Source organism: Arvicola amphibius, chromosome 7 (assembly GCF_903992535.2).
Source record: "Arvicola amphibius chromosome 7, mArvAmp1.2, whole genome shotgun sequence".
In the NCBI taxonomy this organism is placed as follows: Eukaryota; Metazoa; Chordata; class Mammalia; order Rodentia; family Cricetidae; genus Arvicola; species Arvicola amphibius.
The window spans coordinates 60,359,207-60,374,501 of NC_052053.1; positions in this window are offsets into that span (position 1 = coordinate 60,359,207).

The window sequence follows — 15,295 nt, forward strand, 5'->3', positions numbered from 1 at the left end:
AGTGGGGAGCCTCTCACTCGTCTTAGGATAACATGATCCCCCAGGAACTCACAAGAGACCGTCCTTGCTGCAATAACACGAGGTTTGTTGACAGGACCTCGCCTGCATAAAAGCAGGTAGACACATACAAAATGCTGGTTCACATAGAACATGTGAAATATGTGACTAACCATGCCTCCGGGACTGTGTGAAGCCCAAGGTGGGAGCGGCTCTCTCAGCATGTCCAAAGAAGGCAGAAAAGCGTGGGTTATGGGGTGGAAAGAGTCAGAGGGCTCCCACACGGGCTAGGAGTGTCTGCAGGAAACTGCTGCTCCACAGTGCATGGAGGGATGAGAACAGGAGGAAGTGGTACATTTAGAGGGAACTAGGGTAGGGGGAGCTGGATTTGAAGTTTTTGTGGGAAATTCAAGATGGGCAGTGGCCAGTGGGAAATGTGTTTATAAGAGAAGATAAAGCCAGAGGTGTATTTATAGTCACCAAAGCCATCAATCACTCAGCCGACTTCTCAGTGAGTTGTGGAGAAGTTACCCTGCTGCGGTTTCTGCCAATGAGAGCAGGAGCCAGCACAGTCAATCACACCTCTTCCTGTCTCTGAACAACAGCTTCAGACAGGAAGACACAAGAAGCTCCCCGCCCAGCAGCTTTCCCACCTCAGCACCCCAAAACATAGCCAACACCATATGAGTGCCCTGGGCCTTTGAAAGCTGTCGTCTCAGAGTGGTCCAATGGACTAGGTCATATGGGAAGTCAAGAAGACCCCATCCCAGACAGGAGGACAATGTGGGGGGGGGGTCACTCTTTTTTCTAACAATCAAGATCATTGGAGGAAGCTCATCACAATTTGGAGATGTAGTCTGGGCCACTAAGAGCCTCTCTTTGGCTCACTGGTGATGGATGACTTCTTGGGGTCTGCAGGACTATTAGATGAATGGTCACTGTGTATGACTCCACTCAGTTCAGGTGATCCTTCCCAAGTCTTGCCCCTCCCCCAGAGGATGTTTGTTCTATTGCTCCTTTCTCTTGCCCACTCTACCATCTGACAAACTAAGCTGTCTTCACATAGTAAGGGGCAGAAGACAAGCACTTTGCTCATCATGTAGATATGTAATCATGTGTGTGTGTGCATGCATGTATGCATGCAGACATTTGTACATATACCTATGGAAGTCATCTACCTAGTTGTCTTTAACCTGCCTCACCCACCTTGTCTTTCAAGCTGTGTTCTTTTATTGGCCTAGAGCATGCCATGCAGATTAGGTTGGCTGACCGTGAGCCCCGTTGATCTGCCCGTCTCCACTTCCATGGCCTGGGATTACACACATGCACCAGACCATGCTCTATGTCTTACACATAGCTTCTGGGGATCACACTCAGGTCCACATGCTTACATTTTATTACCCCAGCCTTCAAACCTGGTTTTACATTATTATTTTACACATTAAATTTGACTTTGGGGATTTAACAACAAAGACTTAGATGATTTTTTTATGGTGCCTCTGTTTCTGCACATCATGAAGGAATGGGTACACTGAGTATGATCTCATGGAGAGTCACTAATGAAATACAGTTGGCCTTCAATATTCTAGGCTTTCATGCTTGTAGATGAACCAACCTTATGTAAAATTATCATAATGAAAAAACTGATTTGTACTGAAATGCACAGATATTTTTTCTGGATGTTATTTCTTAAACAAAGCATTACTGCTGTCTCCATAGTATTTATGTTGTATTGAAAGTTATGTACCATCTAGAGATTACTTAAATTTATACAAGAAATTGTGTGGAAACCATTTGCCAATGTGACAGTATCTCATATACAAGTCTAAGCATCTGCACTTTTGATATCCACAAAGGCCTGGAACCCAGTCCCCTGTGGACAGCAAGGGGACAACTGTACTAGAAACAATCAGCATTTATTTGCATACCAAAATGATGCGGGAGAATTGTCTGTAATCTGTCAATCATGTTTTATTTTTTTTTCTCATGGTTTATTTTTTTATATTTAAAAATTTCCATCTCCTCCCCTCCTCCTCCCCCCTCCCTCCCCTCCTCCTCCCCCTTTCCTTCTCTCCTTCTCCCCCTTCCCTCCCCTCCCCTCCACCCATACCTCCCCTCCATCCCTCTCAAGGCCAAGGAGCCATCAGGGTTCCCTACTCTATGCTAAGACCAAGGTCCTCCCAACTCCCCCCAGGTCCAGGAAGGTGATCGACCAAGCTGAGAAGGCTCCCACAGAGCCCGTCCATGCAGAAGAATCAGAGCCCAGCGCCATTGTCCTTTGCTTCTCAGTCAGCCCCCGCTGTTGTCCACATTCAGAGAGACGGGTTTGGTTGCATGATCCATCAGTCCCATTCCAACTGGACTTGGTGATTTCACATTAGTTCTGTCCCACCATCTCCATGAGTGAACGCACCCCTCACGTTCCTGACTTTCTCCCTCATGTTCTCTCTCCTTCTGCTCCTCATCAGGACCTTGGGAGCTCAGTCCAGTGCTCCAATGTGGGGCTCTGTCATTTTCTTCATCTATCGTCAGGTGCAGGTTCTATGGTGATATGCAAGAAATTCATCAGTATGGCTATAGGAACTGGCCTTTTCAGGCTCCCTCTCCTCAGCTGCCCAAGGAACTAACTGGGGGCGTCTCCCTGGAAACCTGGGAACCCCTCTAGGGTCAAGTTCTTGACAACCCTCAGGTGGCTCCTTAAATTAAGATATATGCTTCCCTGCTCCCATATCCACCCTTCCTGTATCCCAAGCATCCCATTCCTCCGAGCTCCCCCCATTCTCCCCTTCACACTTTTCTCTCCCCATCTTCCCTTGGCCCAGTCTCGCCCAACCCTCAAGTTCCCAATTTTGCCTGGCAATCGTGTCTACTTCCAATATCCAGGAGGATTACTATATCTTTTTTGGGGAGTTCACCTTATTATTATCTTCTCAAGGATCCCAAATTTATAGGCTCGATGTCCTTTAATTATGGCTAGAAACCGATTATGAGTGAGTATATCCCATGTTCATCTTTTTGGGCCTGGGTTACCTCACTCAGAATAGTGTTTTCTATTTCCATCCATTTGCCTGCAAAATTCAAGATGTCATTGTTTTTTACCGCTGAGTAGTATTCTAGCATGTATATATTCCACAGTTTCTTCATCCATTCTTCCACTGAAGGGCATCTAGGTTGTTTCCAGGATCTGGCTATTACAAATAATGCTGCTATGAACATAGATGAGCATAGGCTTTTGTAGTATGATTGGGCATCTCTTGGGTAGATTCCCAATAGTGGAATTGCTGGGTCCTGGGGTAGGTTGATCCCAAATTTCCTGAGAAACCGCCACACTGCTTTCCAAAGTGGTTGCACAAGTGTGCATTCCCACCAGCAATGGATGAGTGTACCCCTTACCCCACAACCTCTCCAGCAAAGGTTATTATTAGTGTTTTGGATTTTAGCCAATCTGACAGGTGTAAGATGATATCTCAAAGTTGTTTTGATTTGCATTTCCCTGATAGCTAAGGAGGTTGAGCATGACCTTAAGTGTCTTTTGGCCATTTGAATTTCTTCTGTTGAGAATTCTCTGTTCAGTTCAGCACCCCATTTTTTAATTGGGTTAATTGGCATTTTACCGTCTAGTCTCTTGAGTTCCTTATATATTTTAGAGATCAGACCTTTGTCAGTTGCAGGGTTGGTGAAGATCTTTTCCCAGTTAGTAGGCTGCCTTTGTGTCTTAGTGACAATGTCCTTTGCTTTACAGAAGCTGCTCAACTTCAGGAGGTCCCATTTATTCAATGTTGCCCTTAATGTCTGTGCAGCTGGGGTTATGCTTAGGAAACTGTTCCCGGTGCCCATTTGTTGTAGAGTACTTCCCACTTTCTCCTCTATCAAGCTCAATGTGTTCAGATTAATATTGAGGTCTTTAATCCATTTGGACTTGAGTTTTGTGCATGGTGATAGATATGGATCTACTTTCATTCTTCTACAGGTTGACATCCAGTTATGCCAGCACCATTTGTTGAAGATGCCCTCTTTCTTCCATTGTGTACTTTTGGCTCCTTTATCAAAAATCAGGTGTTCGTAGGTTTGTGGTTTAAGATCCGGGTCTTCTATACGATTCCATTGGTCAACTTCTCTGTTTTTATGCAAATACCAAGCTGTTTTCAATACTGTAGCTCTGTAATAGAGTTTGAAGTCAGGGATGGTAATGCCTCCAGAAGTACCTTTATTGTATAAGAATTTTTTGGCTATCCTGGGTTTCTTGTTTTTCCATATAAAGTTGATTATTGTCCTCTCAATCTCTGTGAAGAATTTTAATGGGACCTTGATTGGGATTGCATTGAATCTATAGATTGCCTTTGGTAGAATTGCCATTTTTACTATGTTGATCCTCCCAATCCACGAGCAGGGGAGATCCTTCCATTTTCTGGTATCCTCTTCAATTTCTTTCTTCAAAGACTTAAAGTTCTTGTCAAATAAATCCTTCACTTCCTTGGTTAGAGATACTCCCAGATATCTTATGCTGTTTGTGGCTATTGTGAAAGGTGATACTTCTCTGATTTCCCTCTCTGCTTCCTTATCCTTTGTGTATAGGAGGAGGACTGATTTTTTGGAGTTGATCTTGTAACCTGCCACGTTACTGAAGGAGTTTATCAGCTGTAGGAGTTCTTTGGTGGAGTTTTTGGGGTCGCTTATGTATACTATCATATCATCTGCAAATAATGAAAGTTTAACTTCTTCCTTTCCAAATTGAATCCCCTTGATTCCCTTATGTTGTCTTATTGCTATTGCTAGAACTTCAAGCACTATATTGAAGAGATAAGGAGAGAGTGGACAGCCTTGTCGTGCTCCTGAATTTAGTGGGATAGCCTTGAGTTACTCTCCGTTTAATTTGATGTTAGCTGTCGGCTTGCTGTAAATAGCTTTTATTATATTTAGGAATCACCCTTGTGTCCCTAATCTCTCCAAGACCTTTATCATAAACAGGTGCTGAATTTTGTCAAATGCTTTTTCAGCATCTAATGAGATGACCATATGGTTTTTTTCCTTCAGTTTATTTATATGATGGATTACACTGATAGATTTTCGTATGTTGAATCAGCCCTGCATCTCTGGGATGAAGCCTACTTGATCGTAGTGGATAATTTTTCTAATGTGTTCTTGGTTTCGGTTTGCCAGTATTTTATTGAGAATTTTTGCATCGATGTTCTTGAGTGAGATTGGCCTGTAATTCTCTTTCTTGTTTGAGTCTTTGTGTGGTTTAGGTATCAGGGTAACTGTAGCTTCATAGAAGGAATTTGGCAATGACTCTTGTGTTTCTATATTATGAAATACCTTAAGGAGTATAGGTATTAGGTCTTCTTGGAAGTTCTGGTAGAATTCTGCATTGAAACCATCTGGTCCTGGGCTCTTTTTGGTAGGGAGGTTTCTGATAACAGTTTCTAATTCTTCGCGACTAACAGGACGATTTAGAGCATTTACCTGGTTCTGGTTTAACTTTGGTATATGGTATTTATCTAAAAAAGTGTCCATTTCTTTTACATTTTCCAATTTTGTGGCATACAGGCTGTTGTAGTAAGATCTAATGATTCTCTGGATTTCCTCTGTGTCTGTGGTTATGTCCCCCTTTTCATTTCTGATCTTATTAATTTGTGTGTTCTCCCTCTGCCGTTTGATTAGTTTGGCTAAGGGTTTGTCAATCTTGTTGATTTTCTCCAAGAACCAGCTTCTTGTTTCATTGATTCTTTGGATTGTTTTCTGTGTTTCTATTTTGTTGATTTCTGCCCTCAGTTTGATTATTTCCAGTCTTCTACTTCTCCTAGGTGAGTCTGCTTCTTTTTTTTCCAGAGCTTTCAGGTGTGCTGTTAAGTCACCAATGAGTGCTTTCTCCGTTTTCTTTAAGTGGGCACTTAGTGCTATGAACTTTCCTCTTAGCACTGCTTTCATTGTGTCCCATAGGTTTGAGTATGTTGTGTCTTTGTTTTCATTAAATTCAAGAAAGACTTTAATTTCTTTCTTTATTTCTTCCTTGACCCAGGTGTGGGTCAGTAGTTGACTGTTCAGTTTCCATGAGTTTGTGGGCTTTCTGGGGGTAGCATTGTTGTTGAATTCTAATTTTAATCCATGGTGATCCGATAAGACACAGGTGGTTACTAATATTTTTTTGTAACTGTGGAAGTTTGCTTTGTTACCAAGTATATGGTCAATTTTCGAAAAGGTTCCATGAGCCGCAGAGAAGAAGGTATATTCTTTCCTATTTGGGTGGAATGTTCTATAGATGTCTGTTAAGTCCATTTGGTTCATTACCTCCATTAAGTCTTTCAATTGTCTGTTAGGTTTCTGTCTGATTGACCTGTCCATTGGTGAGAGAGGAGTGTTGAAGTCTCCAACTATTAGTGTGTGTGGTTTGATGGCTGCCTTGAGTTCTAGAAGTGTTTCTTTTACATAAGTGGGAGCTTTTATATTAGGGGCATAGAAATTCAGGATTGAGACTTCATTCTGATGGATTTTTCCTGTTATGAGTATAAAGTGTCCCTTTCCATCTCTTCTGATTGATTTTAGTTTGAAGTCAACTTTGTTGGAAATTAGTATGGCCACATCCGCTTGTTTCTTAGGGCCATTTGCTTGATAAACCTTTTCCCAACCCTTTACTCTGAGTAGGTGTCTATCTTTGTGGTTGAGGTGTGTTTCTTGTAAACAGCAAAATGTTGGATCCTGTTTTCGTATCCAGTCTCTTAGCCTGTGCCTTTTTATAGGTGAATTGAGTCCATTGATATTAAGTGATATTAATGACCAGTGGTTGTTAACTTCGGTCATTTTTTGTAGTAGAGTTTGTGTGTTTCCCTTCTTCTAGTTGTGCTGGTGAAGGGTCGCTAGATGCCTGAGTTATTGTGGGTGTTGTTGGACTCCTTGGTTTGTGATTTTCCTTCTATTACTTTCTGCAAGGCTGGATTTGTGGCTACGTATTGTTTAAATCTGTTTTTGTTCTGGAATATCTTGTTTTCTCCATCAAAGGTGAATGCAAGCTTTGCTGGGTATAGTAGTCTAGGCTTGCATCCATGTTCCCTTAGTGTCTGTAGCACATCTATCCAAGCTCTTCTGGCTTTCATGGTTTCCATTGAGAAATCAGGTGTAATTCTGATAGGTTTCCCTTTATATGTTACTTGACCTTTTTCCTTTGCAGCTCTTAATATCTGTTCTTTATTCCGTATGTTTTGTGTTTTGATTATTATATGGCGTGGGGATTCTTTCTTTTGATCCAGTCTATTTGGTGTTCTGTAGGCTTCTTGTACCTTCATAGGAACATCCTTCTTTAGGTTGGGGAAGTTTTCTTCTATAATTTTGTTGAATATGTTTTCTGGGCCTTTGAGTTGTAATTCTTCTCCTTCTTCTACCCCAATTATTCTTAGGTTTGGTCTTTTCATGGTGTCCCAGATTTCCTGAATGTTTTGTGTTAAGAATTTGTTAGATTTGTTTAGTTCTTTAATCTGTGAATTTATTTCCTCTATAGTATCTTCAGAGTCCGAGATTCTTTCTTCCATCTCTTGTATTCAGTTGGAAATACTTGTCTCTGAAGTTTCTGTTCGTTTACTCAGAGTTTCCATTTCCAGTCGTCCCTCAGATTGTGTTTTCTTCAATACCTCCATTTCATTTATCAGGTCTTGTACTGTTTCCCTTACCTGTTTGATTGCTTTTTCTTGTTTTTCTTGGGTATCTTTGAGAGATTTATTTATTTCGTCTACCTTTTTGTTTGTCATCTCCATTTCTTTATGGCAGTTTTTACCTCTTGTTTAAGGTCCTCTATTATTTTCATAAAGTACTGTTTAAGGTCGGTTACTTCTATATCTTCTGGGGTAGGGTGTTCAATTCTTGTTGTTTCGGGATGTCTGGATTGTGGCGATGTCATGTTGCCTTTCATGTTGTTGGAGGAGCTCCTGCATTGGTGCCTGCCCATCTCTTCCTTCAAAAGGAGCCCGGAGGTGCTTGGTGTCCTAGACCAATCTTTGTTGTGACTGAAACTGGTTGGATCTCCCCAGTGCCAGAGGATGACCTATTCCTTGCATCACAATCTGAAGAAGCCCGCACTCCCTTGCAGGAATCGTCAAACCTGCCTGGAGGCCAGAGTCTGACCTCTTTGGGTGGATGTCCTTAGAACAGGAGCAGGACACCTGAGATCACTAGGGAAAACTTGGGAGAGACAGGGACGGGAGAAACAGAGACAAGCCTGCAGAGGGAGCTGGGGGGAGGGGGTCTGTGCTCTCTTCCAGGGCAGGTTGCCCCAGGGTCCGCATTCACTCACCAGTTCAGATGGGATGTCAGTGCACAGGATCAGGGATTCCAGGCAGCCCAGGGTCGCCACCCAGACAAAAGGGCCAAGGTGGGGGCAGGGCGGGATGGAATATCACACAGCGAACCTGGCAGCACAATCTGAAGGAGCCCGCACCCCTCCACAGGAATCCTCAGACCTGCCTGGAGGCCAGAGTCTGACCCCTTTGGGTGGATGGCCTTAGAACAGGAGCAGGACACCTGAGAACACTAGGGAGAGCTTGGGAGAGACCTGTCAATCATGTTTTAAATAAACACTGATTGGCCAGGCAGGAAGTATAGGTGGGAAAACCAGACAGGAAGTAGACATGATGCAATGAGAACAGGAGAATTCTGGGAAGTAGGAAGTTGATTCCTCCCAGTCCTGTGCAGACCACCGAGGAAGCAGGATGTGACCTGCCAGATGAAAAAGGTACTGAGCCATATGGCAAAAATAGATCAGAATAATGGGTTAGTATAAGCTACAAGAACTAATAAGTAGCCTGAGCTAATGGGCCAATCGATTTTATAACTTATAGAGATCTCTATGTGATTTTGTTTGGGGCTTGCCGGCTGTTGGGTACCTGGTGGGACAGAAACCCCAACAAGCAGCCCATCCCTCATGTTACACCAAAATAAGAGCTAAGGATGGAGTCCTGTGAACAAAGACATCTCACATTTTGGTGGGGAAGAAACAGAGAGGGAAAGAATGGACTCACAGATCCCAGTGAGTTGTGTGACATTTTCAGAGTCCCTTTGAACCTATGCTTCCCTCTATGGTAGAAACTATGGGCTAGCAATTGGAGAGATGAGTTTTGATTTTAGCTCTACTCCCCACTCAGGACACAGGTGACCTTGATGTTAGCTTCTGCTCTTCAATTCTTTCTCTTTAAAGTAAGTTCTCCGGGCCACTGGTTCTCAGAGCACAGCCCTGAGAGCAGGTCCACCAGCAGGACCTAGTAGTCTATAGAAGCACAATCATTGAGCCTACCGTCTGTTGCAGAATGAGGAACCTGGGACAATGGTGTCTTACCCAGCCTGTCAGGGTGCCCCCCAGAATTGGTGCTGCGTGTCAAACAGACGGACATGCAAGAACAACACTGCTGGCAAGGACTGGGTCCTAAGTCACAGCATCACCATGCCCCTTCATTCTCACCTTCACTCTGTCTTTCCTCCACTCATCTTCAGGTCCAGTCCCTCTCTTTGTTCCTCTCTGTCTTCTCTTCCACACCCCATTACAGAACAGGGCTCTAGCACGCTCACCCCTCCCAGGCCAATTATTGACAATGTGGTCCACATGCTGATGAAAGAACCAATTAGTGAAAATGACTTTTTTCTTTTCACTGAAAAGAAAAACACTAACTGGCTATTTAAAGTCATGCGGGAACTGCCACACACAAAGCCCAATGATTTGGCTGAAATGTTCACTTTCCAATTGCTTATGTGGGTGCTGTGTAGACAAAACCCAAACTAATTACTCTGTAGGTCGCTGGCTTTCAGCGCAGCAACAGAATGTGGGAGTCATGGACAGAAGATGCAGCCAAATGGGGTCCCTGGGAAGAGGAAATCAGCGATGCTGCCCCTTAAACCCAGGCCTGTATTTATTGCTAGTAAAAGCTCCTAAAGAAAATTGCTGCTCTCGCAAGCTGACAGCACACTGAGGTGAACAGATCCTCCACACTTGGCACAGCATGGACTTCGCTCCACAGTGCTTGCTTGTGTAACGTTTTCATCACTTACCAGAACTTTGTTTTCCTAATCACTAGATTGATAGAAGTAAGTATGGAGTGTCGGGGAGGAAGGCAAAGCTTAGAAACAAATAAGCAGCCCCGCACTTTTATCAATCCATTGGCTTAATTGATAATCAGTATGTTTCCATTTGGTTTAAAACCAATCATTGTGACTTAGCTGAATCAAAAGGAAGTCTCCTTTGAAAGCTTAATTTGAGGTACTAGAAATAACTTTGAAAACGTCACAATTTCAATCAATTTTATTAGGCAGATTATATATTATCAAGCGTCAATTCTGTCTTGGCAATTGTCAGTCAGTGGAGTTTGGTACTGTGATCTGGAGGAGCTTTTAAACCTGTTCATATGGGCCTGGATCCAGCGTCTTCAACCCAGGTGGGTTTATCAGTGTTCGTCTCATTTCTCCTAGGACTGTCGCTCAGCGCCACCCAGCTGCGCTGCTGCTCCTTTCCGAGAGCTCTGCGCTGTGCCTCCTGTGTCTGTCTCAGCATCAGACAGTATTTACAGGCTCAGTACCCCAGGCCTGGCCCTGCAGCTCTCCTACAGGAAGAAACTGGCCAGGGATGCTTCTTAAACATGGGTCCATGCTGAGGGGTGCTCGGTTGGACTGGTGACAAATTTGATTCCGCTTTCCCTTTTTATAGTTATTATCATTCTATTTTATATTTACTAAAGGTGGGCATTGGTTTTCAAGGACTGCTGTGTTAAGTCCGCACTCCAAGTCCAATCATGTAGATTGTCAGTCTAGGATGCTGCGGTACCAGGGAGACAGACCCCCCCCCCCCCGCACCACACAGGAAGTCTCCATGACTATATCTGCAGAGACTATCTCACTTAACTTTCCTAGAACCCCGGGAGAAAGACATAGCTGTCACCCCATTTGACAGGTGAGAAAACTATCACTCAGACTCCTCACCAAAAACAGGAAGGTGGCTGGCCGTTTTTATCTGCAACCCAGGCGTGACTCACTCAAGAGCCCCAGTGCTGGTCTGGCGGGTTGGAGTGTTCTAAAACTTACTCCCCTTGAAGTCAGAACCTGAGCCTGAGCCTCAACCCTGGGCAAACTACAGATGAATTTACTGATGACATCAGCAACCCCAAAGGCTCTAGAGCACTGCTTCCCCTCCTCCCCACCAACAAGCTCTTCCTGTGGAGGAGGGGATGAGGAAGTCAACACAGCCTTCTCCAGGAACCACCCTTCAGATGCTCAGTGAGGCTTGAATCTTACTTGGTGGTTCTAGCACCTACTGTGTGTGTGATCTTAAACAGGTGACTTGGCCTCTTTCACCCCAGCTTCCTATTAGGCAAAGTGACTTAGTATACCGACTGTGCACCTTTGCCATGTATGGTGCCAATGACACAGCTTCTCACCCACATCTTGAGCTACAGGGAATTTCTAAAAACATCAAATGGTCTCTGATGCTACTTTTGCTTTGATGGCTTCATAAGCAGGTAGTCATTGAACATGAGCAATAGAAAGCAATCTGATTTGTTGTATTAAAGCTAATGAGCTTATACTATTCAGTCTAGTAATATAGCTGCCTTGCAAAAGGATTGCGGTCCCTATCTAATCAGAATCTCTAAAGACCGTAGTGAGTAGCTGAGGAAGGCGGTTCCCGTCACGGTGATTGCACCACTGCACACATGCTGAGCTGCTGTCTTAGTTTCTTTTCTCACTGCTGTGACGAGAGTGACTTAAAAAAGAAAGGTTTTATTCTGACATATGACTTGAAGGTACAATCCACCATGGCGAGAAAGTCCCATCAGCAGGACGAGGAGGCAGCCCGTCACATTACACCTGCAGTTAGGAAGCAGAAAGAGATGAATGTTGCTGCTCATCCTGGTCTCCTTTTTATTCAAAGCCCAGGGTTCATGAAATAGTGACAGCCCTATTTAGGGTGTGTCTTCCCACATCAGTTTAGCCCAATCTAGTAATCCCTTCAGAGACATGCCCAGAGGTTTGTCTCTGGATGATTCCAGATCCTATCAACTGGGTAAGCAATACCAACCATCACAGATGTGCATACCACTTCATGTCTCAGAAGCCTGGCTTTCTCCTAAAATTATCCAAAATCCAGATGACATATCAAGTCTCTGTACTTAGAGCACAGCAAGCCATATAATATCAACAACAAACACACAATTACTTCTGCTAAATCCTTCCAAACTCCAAACACATTAATGCTCTAATTCCCCTTGCTCACTGCTTTTGGACACCTTTATAATCTGAGCACAGAAGTCACCAGAAGGTGACTGTTTAAGACTTAATTAAATCTTAGATGTTCTTAATTAATACAGAGCCATGCTTAGGGCCCCCACCCCCTCTGAGGTACTGGGAATTGAGTCCAAGGCTCATGTCCCTCAGTCAAGTGCTCTACCACTTAACCACACCCACAGGACTTACTAAATTATTCAGGCTGGTTTTGAACTCACTTTGTAGCCCACTCAGACCTCAAACTCTGATTCTCCTACCTCAACCTTCTGAGTCAAAGGATGTATGGATAAAACAGAAAACAAATGGTCTTTTCATATTAAATAGTCAGGTCATCTCAGCAGAACAACTCTAAATAAATCCAGTGACTTGAGCTCCCTACTCCAGTTCAGAGTGGGTATGCTATGGAATAACCTGGTCCGTCATGTCTTGGCACAACTGGAGTCTTTGCTCAGAGGCCAAAATTGAAAGGTCAGTAGGCTTGGAGCTTAGTACAGATCTGAGGGCAAATCCTTGTCCAAGTTCATCTGGGTTCCTGTCAGATCCAGACTCTTGCAGCTGGGCACTGAGTTCCCATTGCCTTGAAGTTTATCATCTAGGGCCACCTTGGATGCCTTCCAGACACAGAGAATCTACTTAGCTCTACTGTTCAGATGTCCCTGGCAGTCTCTCCTCCTGGCCATAACCAGAAAAGACTAGTGTTTCTAGGTCTGTGCTATTTGGTTGCACCAATCAAGGCCACTCTTCCCAGGTCACAGTGTCCCAGTCAGTCCAGGTCCAGGGTGTGGGGTATGGCATTTTCAAAAGATTTTGCTTGATAATTGTCATCAAGGGGCTCCAGCCAGTGGGAATGAGTAAATGCAACACTGTGGTAAACAACACATAGTAAGACCATGTGAGGGAATATTATTCGGTCATTGAAAAGAAAAGAATCCTGATGCATATCACAATGTGAACAAATTTAGTGACTATAGAAATGAAATAAGCCTAATTCCACTTTCACTCGGTACTAGAATAGACAAATTCATACTTAGAGAAAATAGAACAGAAGTTCCCAGGTAGAGCTGGGGAAGGGCAATAAGATAGTTATTATTTTATTTCCAAAATATTTTTGTTTGAGACAATGAAAATGTTCTGATATTAGAGAGTGGCAGTGGCTGCAGAGGACTATAGATGTAATAATGGCACTGAATCACACACCTAAAATGATTTAAATAGTAAATTTCATGATACACATACTCACATACATTTTCCGCACAATAATGAAAAATTAAAATATTAAAAAAATATGGAGAAGAGCTTAAGAAAGGACTAGAAAGGATCACTACCTGAAAGAGGCAGTTTGGGCAGAAGATAAGATCAGCTAAGGGGCAGGAAGGGTATGGACTGGCTGGGGGAGGGCTGTCATGATTTTGATTCCCTTTCTGGTTGTGAAGCCAGAAGTGACCTGACTTTTGTTCTGCCCTGACTCTTGTTCACATAGGCTGCCCAGAGAGCAAATCTCATTGGCAGCATAGGACCTCTAGAGTTGATGGTAGGTGTATGAGTTAAGTAGCTGTTATTTATTAAATGCCACGATGAGGGCTTTCTCAGAAACAAAAGGAAGAAGGCATCACAGTAATTGGACACTGCCTAGCACTGGGCTTAGCTTAGCAGAAGGCTGCTTACTAACAATACAAGTTCACTATTGTGATCTTTGGGTTCCAGACAATGAGGTCAGCAGTTGCCCACATGGAAGGTATTGATAAGGGCAAGACACTTTCCACCTTGCCAGGGTCTTGTGTTATCTCCTCTTCATAGAATGTCTGCCTTACCAGGCAGCCCATGCTGGCCTGTGACTTGCTATGTAGGCCAGGCTTACCTCAAACCCAGAGAGACATTCTTGGCCCTAAAATGCTGACGTTAAAAGAGTGTACCGCCACACAAACCAATTCTTTATTCTCATCTTCTAGATGCTCCCAGGTTGTCTGATAATTTAACCACAATGAAGCAATAGAGATGACTGTGTAAGAGAAAGGCAGGCTCACAGATAATTACTGATTCTAACTCAAATCCTCCAAAATTCTGGTCCTGTCACTAGGTTGCTTAACCTGTTGGGATGTCACTGAATCAAATGGCACTCTCGTAATTCCTGTCCGTGCAGATCCTGGTACTGGACTGTGATGCTCAGATCACAGGGACCCCCCAAAAGAGCACCACAGAGACTGTCTCCTGCATAGAAAAGTAAAGAGCCTTTATTGAAGCTCAGGCTTGGATTCTCTGTCTGTCTGTCACAACAGTTGAGAGCAGAGAGTGCCCAGCCCATTCAGGGTAGTGGTTTTGCCATAGTATAGATTGGGAAGAGGGGGTTTTCAGGGTTAAGGACCCTAATTGGCTAACATTTGTCTATGGGTCTTGACAAAAGAGGAGTAGGTGAGTTCTGGACTCGGGGACTTCTGGTAACCTTATCTATTGGTTGAAATGTCAAGTACTTCCTTTTAGATGCTGGCCCTCTCTGAGTGGTGTCAGCTTATGGCTTTTCTTAGAAGCCAGCACTGCTGTCAGTAAACTGAAAGTCAGACCTCCATTTTGGCTGATCTCTATTAAGCCTGCCAAGGTAACTGTGCGGCTTGCACCCCATATTTGGGCCAGGCTACATGGGGTCCCACAGGACCTTACGTGGACATCAAGAGTTTGGAAGTAAAATGAGGCCCTACTGGATTAAGAGGCCCTAAATCCACTTGCTGGTGTCTTTACAGGATAGAGAGAGATTCAAATACAGACTCAGAGAGAAATATCGGAAGGCCACAGCTGGAACCAGGGATGCTAAGCATACCCAGTCAAGGTCAACTAGGAGCACAGGGGAGGGAGGGAGTTCTTTCTCAGGTCGAGGAGGCCCTGTTGACACTTCGATTTGGGTGTTCTAGCCTTAAGAACCTCAAAAGAGGGGGTCCCAGGTAACCATTGATATGTCCACAGCTAGTTCCTTGAGCAGCTGAGGAGAGGGAGCCTGAAATCAGGCCCTTTCCTATAGCCATACTGATGAATATCTTGCATATCACCATAGAAGCTT